Source organism: Tachyglossus aculeatus, chromosome X4 (genome assembly GCF_015852505.1).
Source record: "Tachyglossus aculeatus isolate mTacAcu1 chromosome X4, mTacAcu1.pri, whole genome shotgun sequence".
In the NCBI taxonomy this organism is placed as follows: Eukaryota; Metazoa; Chordata; class Mammalia; order Monotremata; family Tachyglossidae; genus Tachyglossus; species Tachyglossus aculeatus.
In genome coordinates, this window is record NC_052098.1 from 14,053,453 (window position 1) to 14,070,344 (window position 16,892).

Genomic DNA, 16,892 nt, shown 5'->3' on the forward strand with positions numbered 1-16,892 from the left:
CAGTCTGAATAGGAGGGAGAACAGGTATTGAATCCCCATTTTGCAGATGAGGGAACTGAAGCACACAGAAGTTGAGTGATGTGCCCAAGGTCACACAGCAGGTATGTGGGAAGAGCCAGATTTAAAACCTAGGTCCTCTGACTTCCAGGACCATGCTCTCTCCTCTAGACTACGGTACTTCCCTACAGTGAGTATTTATTGAGCACCTACTTAGTGCAATGCACTGTAGTAAGCACTTGGGAAGTTCAAAACAAAGAAGGGACACGGTCCCTTCCCAGAAGGGGCTTTCCCTCTAATGAATAATTGAATGTATAATTGAATAAATTTTTTCAAAAGTGCAGATGGTAGGTATGAATAAGATCACTAATACTAGCAATGGCTGATGGGCCTTGGGGCTTTGAATGTGGGGACAGCTGGGGTCTGTCATAAATAAGATAGTCTTGGTAGCATTCAAAGGGCTGCAGAGCTTGCACAGCATGACATGAAAGTTGATGGTCTCACCCCATATAAAGTAAGCATAATGATGGCCTATTATAATAAAATAAGTAGGCATTTTATTGGAGAGTGCTACTGGACAGATTTCTAATTGGTGATCAACTTAACTGCAACACAACTGACTTCTAACTCCGGTCAGGAAGGAAGGTTTGCAATCAGGCAATTGTTGATTGCAAACAACAATTGCAATCAGTCAGTCAGTCAGTTGATCTTGTTTACTGTGGGCAAAGCACTGTACTAAGCACTTGGGAGAGAACAATATAACAGACACATTTCCTGCCCACAGCAAGCTTACAGTCTAGGGGGGAGACAGACATGAATATAAATAAATACAATTACAGATACGTACTAAGGGCTGTGGGGCTGGGAGGGGGATGAATAAAGGGAGCAAGTCAGGATGACGTAGAAGGGAGTGGGAGAAGAGGAAAGGAGGGATTTGTCAGGGAAGGCCTCTTGGAAGACATGTGCCTTCAATAAGGCTTTGAAGTTGGGGGGAGTCATTGTCTGTCAGATATGAAGAGGGAAGGAGTTTCAGGCCAGAGACAGGATGTGGGCGAGAGGTTGGCAGCGAGGTAGACGAGATATCAAGCTTCCTATACTTGCCTAGAGTCTTTTGTGACCTTTCACTTTCATCCAAAACAAACGTATTATGCCTTCACTGTCAGTGGCACATTCACTGACACAAATGAAGAGAAAGAAAGGTTCTATAAGGATCAGACAGACTCATTTTATGAATGTCAATAGCTGACAAATTGATTGCTATGAGAGCTTTGAATGCATGTATAGATAGAGATACTGTAACATGGAAACTAGGGTTTTGAAAGCTAAATAGCAATGGTTTAATCAATCAATCAATGAATAGTAATTATTTATTTATTTGATACATTTGTGAGCACTTACTATGTGCCAGGCACTCTACTAAGCACTGGGGTAGGTACAAACTAATCAGGTTGGACACAGTCCACGTCCCACATGGGGCTCACAGTCTTAATCCCCATTTTACAGATGAGACACCTGAGGCACAGAGAAGTTAAGTGACTTGCCCAAGCTCACACAGAGGACAAGTGCAGGGCCAGGATTAGAACCCAGATCCGTCAGGCCCATGCTCTATCCACCAGGACACTCTGCTTCTCATTGAGCGCTTACTCTGTGGACAGCACTGTACTAAGAGCTTGGGAGAGTACAACAGAGTTAGTAAACATGAGCCCTGCCCTCAAAAAGCTTACAAACTAGCAGAGTAGACGGACACTAAAATAAATTACAGGTAGGGGGAAACAACAGAATTTAAAGGTATGTGCATAACTGCATTAAGAGGGGTGAGAGTGTCACAGGGGTTTAGATGGGGAGATGATACATTAATCAGGAAAAGCCTCCTGGAGAAGACATTATTTTGGAAGGGCTTCAAAAATGGGAAGAGTAGTGGTCTGCCGGATGTGAAGTGGGGAGTTCCGGGCAGGAGGGAGGGCATGAGCACGAGGTGAGGGAGATAAGAACGAGTTGGTGGGCTTGAAAGGAGCAAAGAGTGAGAGCTAGGGGTGTAATGGGAGAGGAGTAAGGGTAAGGAGGGGAAAGAACTGATTGAGTGTCTTAAAACAAATTGGTCAGGAGTTTCTGATTGATGCAAAGAGGAATGCACAGCCACTGGAGTCTTTGAGGAGTGGGGAGATGTGCACAAAACAATGTTTTAGAAAAGCAATATGGACAGGAGAAGGAAATATGGACTGGAGAAGGGAGGGACTGGAAGCAGGGAGGCTGTGGGGAGGTGGATGCAGTAGTTGCATTGGGATACCAAAAGTGTCAGGACCAGCATAGTGACATTTTGGAAGGAGAGGAAAGGGCAGATTCTGGAGACGCTGACAAGAACTGACAAGATTTAGTGACTGATCAGATATGAAGGTTGAAAGAAATTGCAGTCAAGAATAATGTTGAGGTTTACTCTTGATCAGTGAATGGGTGATATGTCAACTGGTAATCACAAAAGGATATTCCATTCATGCAATCACAACAGGACATTCGATTTACGAAATAAGAGAAAGACATCTTACTGGCACCTTATTGACAATATCATTAGTCAATAGTGAGACCTGCCAGTATGCAAATGATATCAGTCAATCAGTCGATCAATCGGTCATATGTATTAAGTGCTTACTGTGTGCAGAGCACTGTACTAAGCACTTGGGAGAGTACAATTCAAAAGAATTAGCAGACACAGTCCCTGCCCACAACAAACTTACAATCTATAGGGGGAGACAGGCATTAATATGGATAAGTACATTACAGATATATACATAAGTGCTGTGGGGCTGACGGAGGGGTGAATAAAGGATGCAAATCCAAGTGCAAGACTGACACAGAAGGGAGTGGTAGAAGAGGAAATGAGAGCTTAGTGGAGACGGCCTCTTGGAAAAGATGTGCTTTTAATAAGATTGATACTGACAGACTGAATATGTGGTCAGAATGAGATATATGAGTTGAGGATAACGCCAAGGTTATGGGCTTGTGAGACACGGAGGATGGTATGTTATATTTGAGGATGCAACCCAGGGTCTAGAAACTGATGTTAGAACAGGAGTTTGGTCCTCTGGGAAACTCTTCTAACTTAAAAGGCAATGAGCAACATCAAAAGTCCTTGAATCAGCTGAACAGGAACTCCTATATGCTAATGACTATGTTCTTGAAGCACACCCACAAGATGACATACGATGATTAGGAGCCCCTTTTCAGAAGGAGCAAAGAGCTTTAGACTAACACCTGACAAACTCTAAACACAAACCAGAATCTCCACTAGCAGCACAGTTGAATGCAGTTGCTGTATTGAATTCTGATACCTATACACCACATAGCTGTCCAGTGACAGCAACAAATAAAGGGGCAGAAAACAGAATTAAAAAAAAAACAACTAGTGCCCCCCTTGGAAGAGAGAGAGTGTGGCACCAATAGGCCACCGAGCTTCAAGCCAAGGCTATGCACTTGGTTCTACACCATTTACCCAGCCTCTCCCCCTCCAGCACTCACGTACCCATCCATAATGTATTTTAATGTCTATCTCCCTCTCTAGACTGTGAGCTCATTCATTCATTCAATCGTATTTACTGAGCGTTTATTGTGCGCAGAGCACTGTACTAAGCACTTGGGAAGTACAAGTTGACAACATATAGAGACGGTCCCTACCCAACATCGGGCTCACAGTCTAGAAGCTCATTCAGTGCAGGGAAAATATCTACCAACTCTGTTATAGTGTACTTTTCCAAGCGCTTAGCACAGTGTTCTGCACATTGTAAGCGCTCAATAAATACCACTGATCGACTAAAGGTTCGACCTTCTATACTGTTATGGGAGTTGGACTATAACATCTGCCACATCCAACTTCTTGAGCAATTCCATCAATGCCATTTACAGACCATTCCTAATATCAAGTGGCAACCTGATCAATATCAATATCAATATCAAGAGCACGGGCTTTGGAGTCAGAGGTCATGGGTTCAAATCCCGGCTCTGCCAATTGTCAGCTGTGTGACTTTGGGCAAATCACTTAACTTCTCTAGGCTCCAGTTACCTCATCTGTAAAATGGGGATTAAGACTGTGAGCCCCCCGTGGCACAACCTGATCACCTTGTAACCTTCCCAGCACTTAGAACAGTGCTTTGCACATAGTAAGTGCTTAATAAATGCCATAATTATTATTATTATTATTATTATTATTATTATTATTATCAATAACATGGGATCAGAAACAAATGAGATCCTGGAGTGCAGTCGATCCACAAGGAGCAAAGGAATAATGGCCGCATCCCACCCTGGCTGGGTAGGACATGTGAGGAGAATAGATGACAGCCCGAACTCCACTTTGAAACTTGGATTGTTAATTACTAAGGGCACAATCGATTTTACCTGGGCCCGTTCTTCACTCTCTCAAAGTTTTTTACTTCTGAGGGAAACAGCAATAATACAAAAGTAAGTCTCCACTCTTTTTAGTTTTTTTTTTACTGTAAACCATGTGCCATTCAGCTAAAGTCTATGTCTTTAATGCCTTAGTTGAAGAAGATTAAACATAAGATCAAACAGAGTATCAAGAGGATTGAGCAGACCCAGAATACACCTGCAGAATGGGAATATTTCTAAAGAGAGCAACTTCAGTCTTTTTATCTATTTGTGCAGTTTTGACTAAAAGGAATGCAATACTTCTTTCTGGCCCCGAGATCAAGATAATGTTTCAGCACATAATAAGTGCTTAATAAATACCATAATTATTAATAGTAGTAAGTTGCAGAAAGGATTGGCCAGGATATAAACCAGATCCATCCAGCTCTCTGCGGCTACATGCAGAGCCATGAGCAGAGCTAGTGGCAAGGGGACAAACATTATTTCTTTTCATTATTTATTTGTATTGTTTATTTCACCATCTGTCTCCCCCTCTAGACTGTAAACTCGTTCTGAGCAGAGAATGTGTCGTTTTATTGTTATATTGTACTCTCCCAAGCGTTTAGTACAGTGCTCTGCATGCAGTACGCACTCAATAGATATAACTGAATGAATGAATGAATGAAGAAACAGAACAAAATTGTAGCCCAAATGGACTGGTAGCAGCCATGAGCTACCGTTTGGCCACTTCCTGCCACAAAGCCAAAACTGGCTTTGAAATAACAATCTACAGACACACAAATATTACAGCAGCTTCTTTCTGAGATGCTTTGCAGTTTGAAAAATACCTTGAAATAACCAAAAATCTCTCTCAAGGAAAGATTTCCACTAGAAAGTTACAGGGCCCAGATCCTTCTATTTTTTGAAAGATCTGCTAGATCTAGGTTGGGTAATACAAAGACCTCTGTAACAAGAACAGTTGTGATTTGTGAGTGTTTGGAATTTGGCCCCAAGTAATTTTACACAGATTAATTTACAAGGTCTTTAGATTGGCAAAGAAAATTAATCCATTATTGGCTAAATCTCCATTGTAACTGTTGGGAATGCTTTTTCAGAGGGGAAGCGGTGTGGTCTAGTGGAATGATTACCCAAGTGGGAGTCAGGGTACCTGCGTTCTAATCCCGGCTCCGCCAATTGTCTGCTCTGTGACCTTGGGCAAGTTAACTTAACTTATCTGTGCCTCAGTTTCCTCATCTGTAAAATGGGGATTAAATTGAACTCCCTCTGATTTAAACTGTGAGCCCCATATAGGAGAGGGACTGTGTCCAACCTGATTATCTTGTACCTAGTACAGTGTGTGGCACATAGTAAGCACTGAACAAGTACCATATATTATACCATACCATGTATATATATATATGTGTATATATATATATATATATATATATATATATATACATATATACCATTATATGATCCTCTCATTTGAAATAACATTTTCCAAATTATGGCCTGGAGACCATTTTGGCCTTGCAAAAGTTTCTCTTCTCCCTGTGTCTTTCCTCTCAGTAATAACAATAATAATAAACATAATATTTGTTAAGCACTTACTATGTGCCAAACACTGTACTAAGTGCCACAATGCACTTTTCAGGTGAGAGAGATCTGGTTCAGTGAGAGTTTTTAGGGCATGTAGAAACAGAAAAGGGAAAATCCAGAAAAAAAACACCAGAAAGGAGGCAATATAAATTATGATTTGAATATTGTCCGGTGTGGGGTGAATATCAAGTGCTTAAGGGTACAAATTCACATGCAAGGGTGATGCAGGAGGGTGAGGGAGTGGCGGGGGGCATGAGGGCTTAATAGGGGAGGGCCTCTTGGAGGAGATGTGCCTTGAAGGCTTGAAGGCTTTTTTTAAGTGATCATCTGTTAGATATGAATGGGGAGGGAGTTCCAGGCCAGAGGCAGGATGTGGGCGAGGGGTCGGTGGCCACGAGATAGGTGAGATCTAAGTACAGTGAGTAGGTTGGCGTTAGGGGATCAAAGTAACCATGTTGCTTTAAAGTTGGAAATCAGCGGGCCAGGTGTGAGTGCTTTAAAGCCGATGATAAGGAGGTTCTGTTTGATGCAGAGGTGGATGGGCAACCGCTGGAGGTTCTTGAGGAGTGGGGAAACATGGATTGAGCATTTCTTTAGAAAAATGATCTGGACAGCAGAGTGAAGTGTGGATTAAAGCTCTCCTAAAAGCAAATCTCCTCCAGGAAGCCTTTCTTGGTTGACTTCTTATCTTCTCACCCCATTCTCCCTTCTGCATTGCTTAGGTACTTGTGCTCACATCCCTTGGCACTTTGATATTCACCCCACCCCCACCCCCAGAGCACTTCTGTATACATATCTACAACTTGGTTGCTTTCCCTTTCTATAATTTATTTTACTGTCTGCCTCCCCCTCTACATTTCCAAGTTCCTTGTGGGCAGGATCATGTCAACTAACTATATCAAACTCTCTCAAGCAAATAGTAGAGTGCACACAGTAAGTGCTCAATAAATATCATTGATTAATTGAAAAATTATTCCCAGCAATAAGCCATTTGTTAATCCTCAGCAACAGCAGCTAGCCATGCTCCTGGTTTTGAATTTTCCATGTAATTTTAATACCGAGGGCTTATTCTTATTTAGTGAATTTAACACCCTGTTTCGTGATTACTGCTTTTACATCACTGTCCTTCCTTTCTACAAAACACACCATTCAGTCAGGCATTCTGCTGAGCCAATTACATTGGGCCAAGACTCTCTTTAAGTGGAAGGGCTAAAGAGAGTAAAGGAAAGAAGCTGGGAGAAAATTCAGGGAGTTAAAGCAATCCTTACTTTTCTTACTGTTTCCTTAATATGCTCAGGGAACAAGCAAGATGGCTAGAACTCCAGTCTGGTACAAAACTGTTTCACCATTCCTGTCAGCTCACTAAGCTGCATGTGTCAGGACAATATGTCAGCTTTGCAAGAGAATGCAGTCCACAGCCAAGAATTAAGTGACCTCTATGATATTTTCGGGTAGTGAAGTTAAATTTGGGGGGTTATCTGAAAAAAAATCTGCCTTCCTTCCCTCTTTCCCTAAAGCTTTATTTGGCATTTAATGATGCAAAAATAACTGCAAAACAATAATAAACTAAGTAAAAGGAGGAGGCCCCTTTGCTTTCTTCCTTCTGAACCCGGAGTAAATCACTGATTCGGGAACTCAATGTTCCTTTCATCGGTTCCAGTGTTGGCAACTCATACCACATGGGAATTTCCAATCTCTCAGATAGAAGTTAATTTTACTACTTGTGAGGATCAATCTGCTTAAAATTCAGGTCAAAGGGCTACAAAGTAGATGTTTCCTAATAGCCTGTTAAAAAGGCCAGCTTCATGAAAAAATGAAGATGCTCCCTCACTACTTTTCTATCAAGTCAACTATGTTTTGTGACATGACTTCCCCAAATTCTCTAACAGTACTTCCCAAAATTCTGGAAGAGTTGAGAAATCTTCTTCTCCTCCTCTTCCCACCCCATAACCCTCCAAAAGAAGCTGTTGGGAGAAGAGAAGCAGCAGCTCCTAGACTGTTGACAGTATATGAGGTCAGGAAGCACTACAGTACGGTAGCCCATCCATCCATCCATCCATCACTATCACCATCAATAACCACGACAACAACAGTATTCACTGAGTCCCTGTTGTGTGCAGGGCACTCTACCAGACACTTGGGGGGCGTAGAGAAGGAATATAAGACATTACCCCTGACCTCAAGGAGCTTAAAGACATTAGGAGAAGGCATGTGGGGTGCCCAAACTAGAAGTCATGCCTTGTACAGTTCTGGCTGCCGTCCCACTTCCTAGGGTAATTGCGGGCTAGAGATAGTCCTCTTGGGGCCACCCCTAGTTGACCTAAATCCATCTGGCACAGGGAACCCAAAACTGCCAGAGGCTTGAGGAGGGCCTAATTTTGACAGCTGGGCTATACTCAGAAGCTAGCTGAATGGTGTGATGAAATTACACTGATTGTTATCACACCTGCGGTGGAGGCAAGACAACATGGTGAGACACCACCTGCCATTTTTAATCTTGCTGTGTACATAAGCTGAAATAAAAGCCATTGGTACTATAAACATTTTGAGGCCCACAGGGGATTTCAATACCTGTTCTCCCTCCTACTTCAACTGTGAGCCCTATGTGTGACAGGGACTTTGTCCAACCTGATTATCTTGTCTCTACTCCAGAGCTTAGAAGAGTGCTCGACACATAGTAAACACTTAACAAATACCATAATTATTATTATCATCATTATCGTTACTATTACTTTTCCAGGTAAAACCTTTGCTATTACCCCAGTTGGGAAGGACTGCCTTATAGTAAAACTTCTTCCTCAGGGAGAGAAAAATATCACCCCACCTTTCACCTTTCCTTTTACAATGGGAATGAATGGCATTTCAGGAATGTCCATTAACTTAGACTATGTACATTCTAATCACACTCATCGTAAGCATAAAAATTATGGCTCTAAACCATTTCAGTCTGATTGACAATGAAGTCAACATAATTTACATCCATGAACTCCATGGACCTTGACAAAATAAAGTAAATAGCGAGGCCTCATATTCATCACAAAGCATAAATGGAAACAAGTTCTAAATGAGTGGTTCAGCTCCAGCACAGTATTAAAATGTTAATATATCTTCCCTAGTGTTTCCCAAAATTGCTTTCAACCTCTGCTGATATAAGCTGGATGTACACGTCTAATCTTGTAGTATATCTCAAATCCAATCCTTTGAGGTATAGCCATATATTACTCTATAAGAATTCACGTATTTATTTGAAGGAACTAGCAGCTCTCAACTGCACAGTGGGTGGATGAAGAAATCATCCCACTAAGATAATGCTTTTAGGTAGCATGAGTAAAATGAGTAAAGTATGTGGATGGGGCAACACAAGCCAACAGCCTTACTGCTAGCAATCTGGGATGGGAAATTCTGGTCAGCTACATCATCTTCAAAGAAGAAGGATGGATAAATATTTCAGTGCCATAAGTTCTGTATTTCTTGGCTCTGAAAATCTTGGAAGAGTACAATTCGCACTTCTGGGTTTTTAATATAAATACCTGGGTACAGCTAAAATCTCCCATGCTACGGCAATGAAATTACTCTTCCTAAATGAGAAGCAGCATGGTTAGTGGAAAGACCACACGGGCCTGGGAGTCAGAGGACCTGGGTTCTAATCCTGGCTTTGCCAATTTTCTGCTGTGTGGCCTTGGGCACATCACTTAATTTCTCTGTGCCTTGGTTTCCCATTTGTAAAATGAAGATTCAGTACCTGTTCTCCCTTATTTACACTGTGAACCCCATTTGGGACAGGGACAGTGTCCGACCTGATTATCTTGTATCTACCCCAGAGCTTAGAACAGTCAATCGATCAATGGGATTTACTGCTTGTTTATTGTGTGCGGAGCACTCTGCTACACTACTGGGAGAGTTCAACAGAGTGATGGACACGATCCCTGCCCTCAAGGATCTTCTAATTTAGTGGCGCTAGACACTGAAATAAATAGCAGGGAGGGGAAAGAACAGAGTTTATAGATATGTACATAAGTGTTCCTGGGAAGGAAGGGGATCAGTGCATACCTAAGTGCCTAGGTAACATAAAACTGCTGAATCGTTTGGAGGGAAATAGAGTGGGGACATGAGAGGTTAATCTGGGAAAGCCGCCTAGAGATGAGATTTCAGAAGTGCCTTGAAGATGAAGAGAGCAATGCTCTGTCAGATGTGAAGGGGGAGGGAGTTCCAGACAGGAGGGTGGGCACAGGCAAGAGGCTGGCAGTGAGAGACGAGAACAAGGCACGGTGAGCAGGTTGGCTTTAGATGAGCGAAGTGTGTGAAGGGGAATGTAGTGGAAGGGGAATGTAGTGGAAGAGGAACAAGGACGAGTATGGGGTAGAGAGCTGACTGAGGGCTTTGAACCCAAGGGTCAGGAGTTTCTGCTTGATGTGGAGGCAAATGGGGAGCCATAAACTGTCTCATTGATGCCCATAGGGAGATGCTGGCTTGGCCATTTTGTTGAATTTATGCACATGGAGTTTTTGTTCAATAGGAATAATATTCACGGAATTTGTTAAGCCCTTACTAGGTTGCAATTTTGCAGATGATGAAAAAAATGGATCCCAGAGAAGTTAAGTGGCTTAAGTTAAGTGCAAGGTCACACAGCAGGCAAGTGGTGGAGGAGGGATTAGAGCCCAGACCTGGGCTCTTTCCATTTGGCCATGCAGCTTCTCCAGTTCATCATGTTAGAAGTCAGATTTTATGTTTTTTACATTAGAATGTTTTCCTTGGTTAATTTTCATATTACCAAACTTTTGGATGAATATTTGCTATTGATTTCCATAAAAGACAATTATTAGAGAGAGACAGACATGGCCCTGAGAAGAGTGGGTAGGTGAACTTAACTGAACATCATATGTGCACAGCAAAAAATTAATTATCCAAATGTTGATTATCCAGACTACTTAGTGAAACAAAATAGCTTGAATAATTCAAAAAAAGTTTGGATAACAAAACATAAATGGGATCATAACTGTGCCTTTGGAGAATTTGAGTGTGTGACTCTCTGAAATGCTCAAGGAAAATTTAATTTGAACTAGCCTTGGACCCAATCAGGGTTAAAAATTGGTGCATGCTCACATGTACAAACTTTCTCTTTCTCTCTCTTTATATATATATACCATATTTACCTATATAATTATTTCCACTGCATAATTTCCCCTCTCTCATTTTTGAGTAGGAGACAAAATATTATATTTGTAAGCAATGATGGTGGTGTGCACCAGGGTAGGAAGAGGAGAAGGGTCTGAACTTGTTAACAATAATAATAATAATTCATTCAATCGTATTTATTGAGCACTTACTGTGTGCAGAGCACTGTACTAAGCACTTAGCACTGTACTAAGTGCTTTTAATAATAATGGCATTTGTTAAGCACTTACTATGTGCCAAGCACTGCTCTAAGAGCTGGGGTAGTTACAAGGTAATCAGGTTGTCCCACATGGGGCTCACAGTCTTAATCCCCATTTTACAGATGAGGTAACTGAGGCACAGAGAAGTTAAGTGGCTTGCCCAAGGTCACACAGCAGACAAACGGCAGAGCCTGGATTAGAACCCAGGTCCTCTGATTCCCAGGCCCGTGCTCTTTCCACAGATACAGGATCACAGTGGGGAGGAAGTGCTTTAATAAGTGATGTGTGGTATTTATTAAAGGCATTTACTATGTGCCAAGAACTGTACTAAGCACTGGAGTAGAAACAAGATAACCAGGTCAGACACAGCCCCTCTCCCACATGGGGCTTACAGTCTTAGTAAGAGGGAGAACAGGTATTTAATCATGATTTCACAGATGGGGAAACTGAGGCACAGAGAAGTTAAGTGACTTTCCCAAGGTCACACAGCTGGCAAGTGGCAGAGCTAGGATTAGAACCCAGGTCCTGACACCCAGGCCCGTGCTCTTTCCATTAGGCAATGCTGCTTCTTCAATGTCTTCAGTGAGAAGTGAAAACTCTGGGGTAGAAAGAGGAGAAGCAAGGGGTACCTAGTATATTCAGCATTTGGGAGACTGCAATAGAAGAGGCAAAGTCTCAAGTGTTGTCTTACTTCTTCATTTTTTTATGGTATTTGTAAAGTGCTTACTATTTGCCAGGCACTGTACTAAGTTTGGGTGTAGATAAAAGGTTGGACACAGTCTATGTCCCACATGGGGCTCACAATCTTAATCTCCAATTTACAGGTGAGGTAACAGAGGCACAGAGAAGTTAAGTGACTTGCCCTGTGTCACACAACAGACAAGTGGCGGAGCCAGGATTAGATCCCAGGCCCCCTGACTCCCAGGCCCATACTCTTTCCACTAGGCCATGCTGCTTCTCCTTTAATTTCCTCTTCTTTCTCCTGCTCTCCTTAATGCTAGACTTAATTCTTAAATTACCCCACATAATAGCACCCTCCCCTATATGGGATGGCAAAAGTTATACAAAAAATATGGAGCAATTATGCAAGAAAATACACACACCCTTTCTCTATATATACATGCAGATATCTATTTATATGATATTCTATGTTAGCAAGGACATAAATGTTTCTAGATATGATACATGAAAACAGGTCCGTCAATCAATCAATTAGTTATTGAGTGCTTACTGTGTGCAAACCACTGTACTAAGTGCTTGGGAGAATACAATATTACAGAGCTGGCAGACATGTTTCCTGCCCACAAGGAGCTTCCAGTCTAGAGGAGGAGCGTACAGTCTAGAGGATGCATGGTTACAAACACCTGCTCTGTGGAGAGTACACAATACTTAGGGGCAGCTTTCAGTATTGCCCCATAGGAGGGGAAAAAGTTGTAATGCTACTTTCAAAGAGGGTATTCAATTTTCTTATGCAATCCATATATTCACAAAGAGTGACAGTATCCTTTTGACTTGTCCTATACTTTTAAAACAGCTGAAGATTAATTGGGATTTATACCGTCTTCTCTGAAAAACATTCCCGTGTTACTGTAGATCACTGATTTGTGTTCATTCTTTCACTTTGTGCCTGCTTACCTTAAGTTATTCACTGCCTTACTTGGAACAGGTAGCTCCCTCCAAAGTTGTTGATAATGCCATTTTATAAATCAAGTAGTCACTAATGCTTCCAGATAAGAGTACTATTTATGGTATTATTAAGCAGTTACTCTGTGCCAAACCACCGTGCTAAGCATTGCGATAGAAACAAGATAAACAGATCAAACACCATCCCTGTCCCACATGGAGGTGATAGTCTAAGAGGTAGGGAGAGCTCATATCTTTTCCCCATTTGACAGGTGGAGCACCTGAAACACAGGAAGCCTAAGTGATTTGCCCAAGGTCACCCAGAGGGCTAGGAGAAGAACTGGGATGAGAACCCACGTCTCCTGACTCCCAGACCCATGCTTTTTCCACTTGTCCATGCTGCCTCCCAATGAATGGAACCTAAAGAAGAAGGGAACAGTAGCTGAAACTCCCATGACAACTAGACTACAGAAGCCTCTTTCTTCTTCATAGAGGAGAACCAAGGATGCATGGATTCAACTGTAGTGAGTCCAACAGTCATTCAAATCATTGCACCTGAGGCTGGACTGGGTCTTAAATCCAATGGGTTTATAGCTGTACTGAACTGGATTAGCCTAGGCCTGAACATATAGACTAGCCCTGGATTATTTCAAGTCCCAAGTACTTTGGGGTGACTATGGTGGTTCTCAGCATTCCCCTCCTGTGCTCACATCCCCCTAAACCTAGAGGACCTAGTTTACTTTCTCTCTGCTTTAGTTTTCCCATGGGACAAAATGCTTCAGAACTAAGGCTGACCCTGAGTTTAGAACAGTGTCTGATGAACGATAAGTGCCTCATAAATACTAGGACTACATAAACAAATGCCACAATTATTATTAATATATATGTGTGATAATAATAATTTGTATTGCCCTGGTGTCAACAGTGAAAAAAGGATAGGGAGAATAGTTAGGTTAGAGAAGAAACAACCGTTTTTCTCACCAAATCAAGCAGAAACTTCTGCTCATTCACTTGAAGGAACTCAAATAACTCCATCTCCTGCTACTTACCCTCTCCAGTCGTCCACTTCATGTGAGCTCACACGCTTCGCTACTCACTGTGTTGTGTTCTTGTGTCTCTTGACATTGCCCTGTTGCCCACAACCTCCCCCTTTACATTCAGCAGACCACTGCTCTCCCCATCTTCAAAACCCTTCTGAAAGCACAACTCCAGGGGTCTTTCTCTGATTAACCTCTCATCTCCCTCCTCCATTTCCCCATGTACTGATACGTCAGCACTTTCATATCACCTAAGCACTTGGGTACTCACCCCATTCCCTGCAATCAATCAATCAACAGTATTTATACTTACTGTGCACAGAGCACTGTAATAATGATGGCATTTTATTAAGCGCTTACTATGTGCAAAGCACTGTTCTAAGCACTGGGGAGTTTACAAGGTGATCAGGTTGTCCCATGTGGGGCTCACAGCTTAATCCCCATTTTCCAGATGAGGTACCTGAGGCCCACAGAAGTGAAGTGACTTGCCCAAAGTCACCCAGCTGACAAGTGGCGGAGCTGGGATTTGAACCCATGACCTCTGACTCCAAAGCCCGGGCTCTTTCCACTGAGCCACGCTGCTTCTCCAACGCTGCTGTACTAAACGTTTGGGAGAGTACAACACAACAGAGGTGGTGGACATGTTCCCTGCCCACAAGAAGTTTACAGTCTAGAGGGGGAAGTGGATATTAAAGTAAATTACTGACATGTACATACGTGCTGTACGGCTGAGGGTGGAGTGAATATCAAGAATCCCCATTGTACGCATTGCTTCCACCTACCAGTAAGTTTTTCTAGCGTCTCTCTCCCCATTAGATTGATTGCTCCTTGAAGACAGATATCATATCTCCAGACTCTATTATATTGTCCTAAGTGCTTAGTAAACTGCCCTGCACAAAATAGTGCTCACTAAATACTATTTATTGAAACGTCTCTTCAACACCTAGTAGTCCATGGAGAAAAGTTCCCAAATAGCAAGTAGTCATTAGCACGGGCTAACCTTATTATTCAGGATGGAGGCTGAGCTGCATATCACGGAGGTAGGCAAGCAGGATGCAGTTTCTAATCTTCAGCAGTAAATGAATGTCACTTTTTGGTCTCTGAAGTCACTTGATAATATGGCCTATAAACACAACAGAAGTCATTAATTAACAAAAATCAATAATGTCTGAGTAAAATCCTCAAATGTACTGAGGAACTAGGGAAGACGGGAGGGAGGAGGTAAAGGGGGCTTTAAACTTAATGCCAAACTCCTCTTGGAATTAATATTCTCATCGTTTTCCTAACAGGGAAGACATGTGCCAAAGGTAACTAACCTTGAAAGGGAATGAGAAACATTAGGATGCTCAGACCCAGGTTCTTAAACTTTTATTTTCCTTTGTTCCTTCAAATTTCCTAGACATGCCTACTTTTCTTCAGGAAGTTCTTCCAAAGTTCTGGATACTTTTATTTCTTCTAATTGGCACCCAAAGTAGCAAAGCCAGGCTCATAAGCTGAAAAGTCCCAACCTGGCAAGGGCATTTTCTGCCTGGTTGATTACGTGAGAAATTTCAATCTTCTGTTTTGTTAACAATAAGCAAGAAGTCCAGTGGACAGCCGTTACTGAAAACAGGTTGGGATCCATTACTGGTGTTAGCCTAGACTGGTGGTGTGAATATTCAGCATCTGACTTGTCAGTAAACTCTCAATCAATCATGATATTTAGTGAGTGCTTACTGGGAGCAGAACACTGTACTGAGCGCTTGGGAGAGTATGATACAATACCGTTGGTAGACATGATGCCTGTCCACAAAGAGCTTACAATCTATGAAGGACGAAGCCTATTCCAGTTACCCCTACATCTTAGGAATTTTAAAAGAAACTTAGCCAATCAAGGAACACAGTAAGCATTTAAGGTATTCACAAAGGAACCAGATATACAGACATTTCTCTCTAAGTACTGGATTCAGCTCCAATTGATTTTGCCATTAAATCACTCTTTTGGGGTAATGAAGTCATTTGAAATTCTAATGGAAATGAAGGTATTGTTCCTAATTTTTTGGTGATGTTAGATTTTGCTAATGGTCTGCTAAGAGCGTGGGAAGATTTCTATTATGATTGTGGGAAATCTAGGCAGCTCCAATATTGTAGTCTCACATACATATACAGAAGTAGTAGGAATGGCATTTACTGAATGCAAAGGACTGTGCTAAGTGATTGGAAAAGTTCAACAGAAGCACAAGGCTCACTCCCAATCAACAAAGGAGATTCCATTCTAAAGGGGGAGACACATAAAAAGTATTTCCCCAATAACAGAATCAGAATAATTGAATATATATGTAAACATAACAGTTGAGTATGGGCATAAACACTCAGTTACATATATGAGGCGGCCCTTGGGGTGATACGACTGGGGATATTGAAAATTAATAGAAGGCTTCCTGGGGGAGGTAAGATTCCAGGAGAGCTCTGAAGGTCGGGAGGGCTGAGGTCTGGTGGATTTGTAGGGGGAGAATGTTCCATGCTGGGCACATGGGCAGGAAATGTGTCTGTTTATTGTTATATTGTACTCTCCCAAGCGCTTAGTACAGTGCTCTGCACACAGTAAGTGCTCAATAAATATGACTGAATGAATGAATCCAGCAGAGGTTTTGGAGGAAGAATTGGCAGGGTTTAGCAGTTGAAGAGCTGAATGACAGGAAGGAGTCAAAACTGATAGCAAGGTTGTGGGATACAAGTTGATTGATGGGGATGGGAAAATTGGGAAGAGGCAGAGGGAAAAGAGGGGAGAGTTTCAGAAGGAAGAGAAGTTTAGAGGGAAGTTGAGTTAAGGGAGAGATGATGGTATTAAGCACTTACTATGTGTCAAGCACTGTTCTAAGCACTGGGGTAGAAACAAGGTCTTCAGGTTGTCTCACGTGGG

At 42.1% G+C, this 16,892-nt stretch overlaps 1 protein-coding gene across 7 annotated transcripts in view; it reads right to left on the reverse strand.

The window, feature by feature from the left end:
• Window positions 1–16,892, reverse strand: part of PIP5K1B (phosphatidylinositol-4-phosphate 5-kinase type 1 beta) — a 353,976-nt gene that overhangs the window by 203,426 nt on the left and 133,658 nt on the right. For all 7 annotated transcript variants that reach the window (XR_005456606.1, XR_005456604.1, XR_005456605.1 and 4 more), the window contains one exon: window positions 14,991–15,113. The gene's annotated coding sequence lies outside the window, so the exon portion shown is untranslated. The remainder of the gene's footprint in view (window positions 1–14,990; window positions 15,114–16,892) is intronic.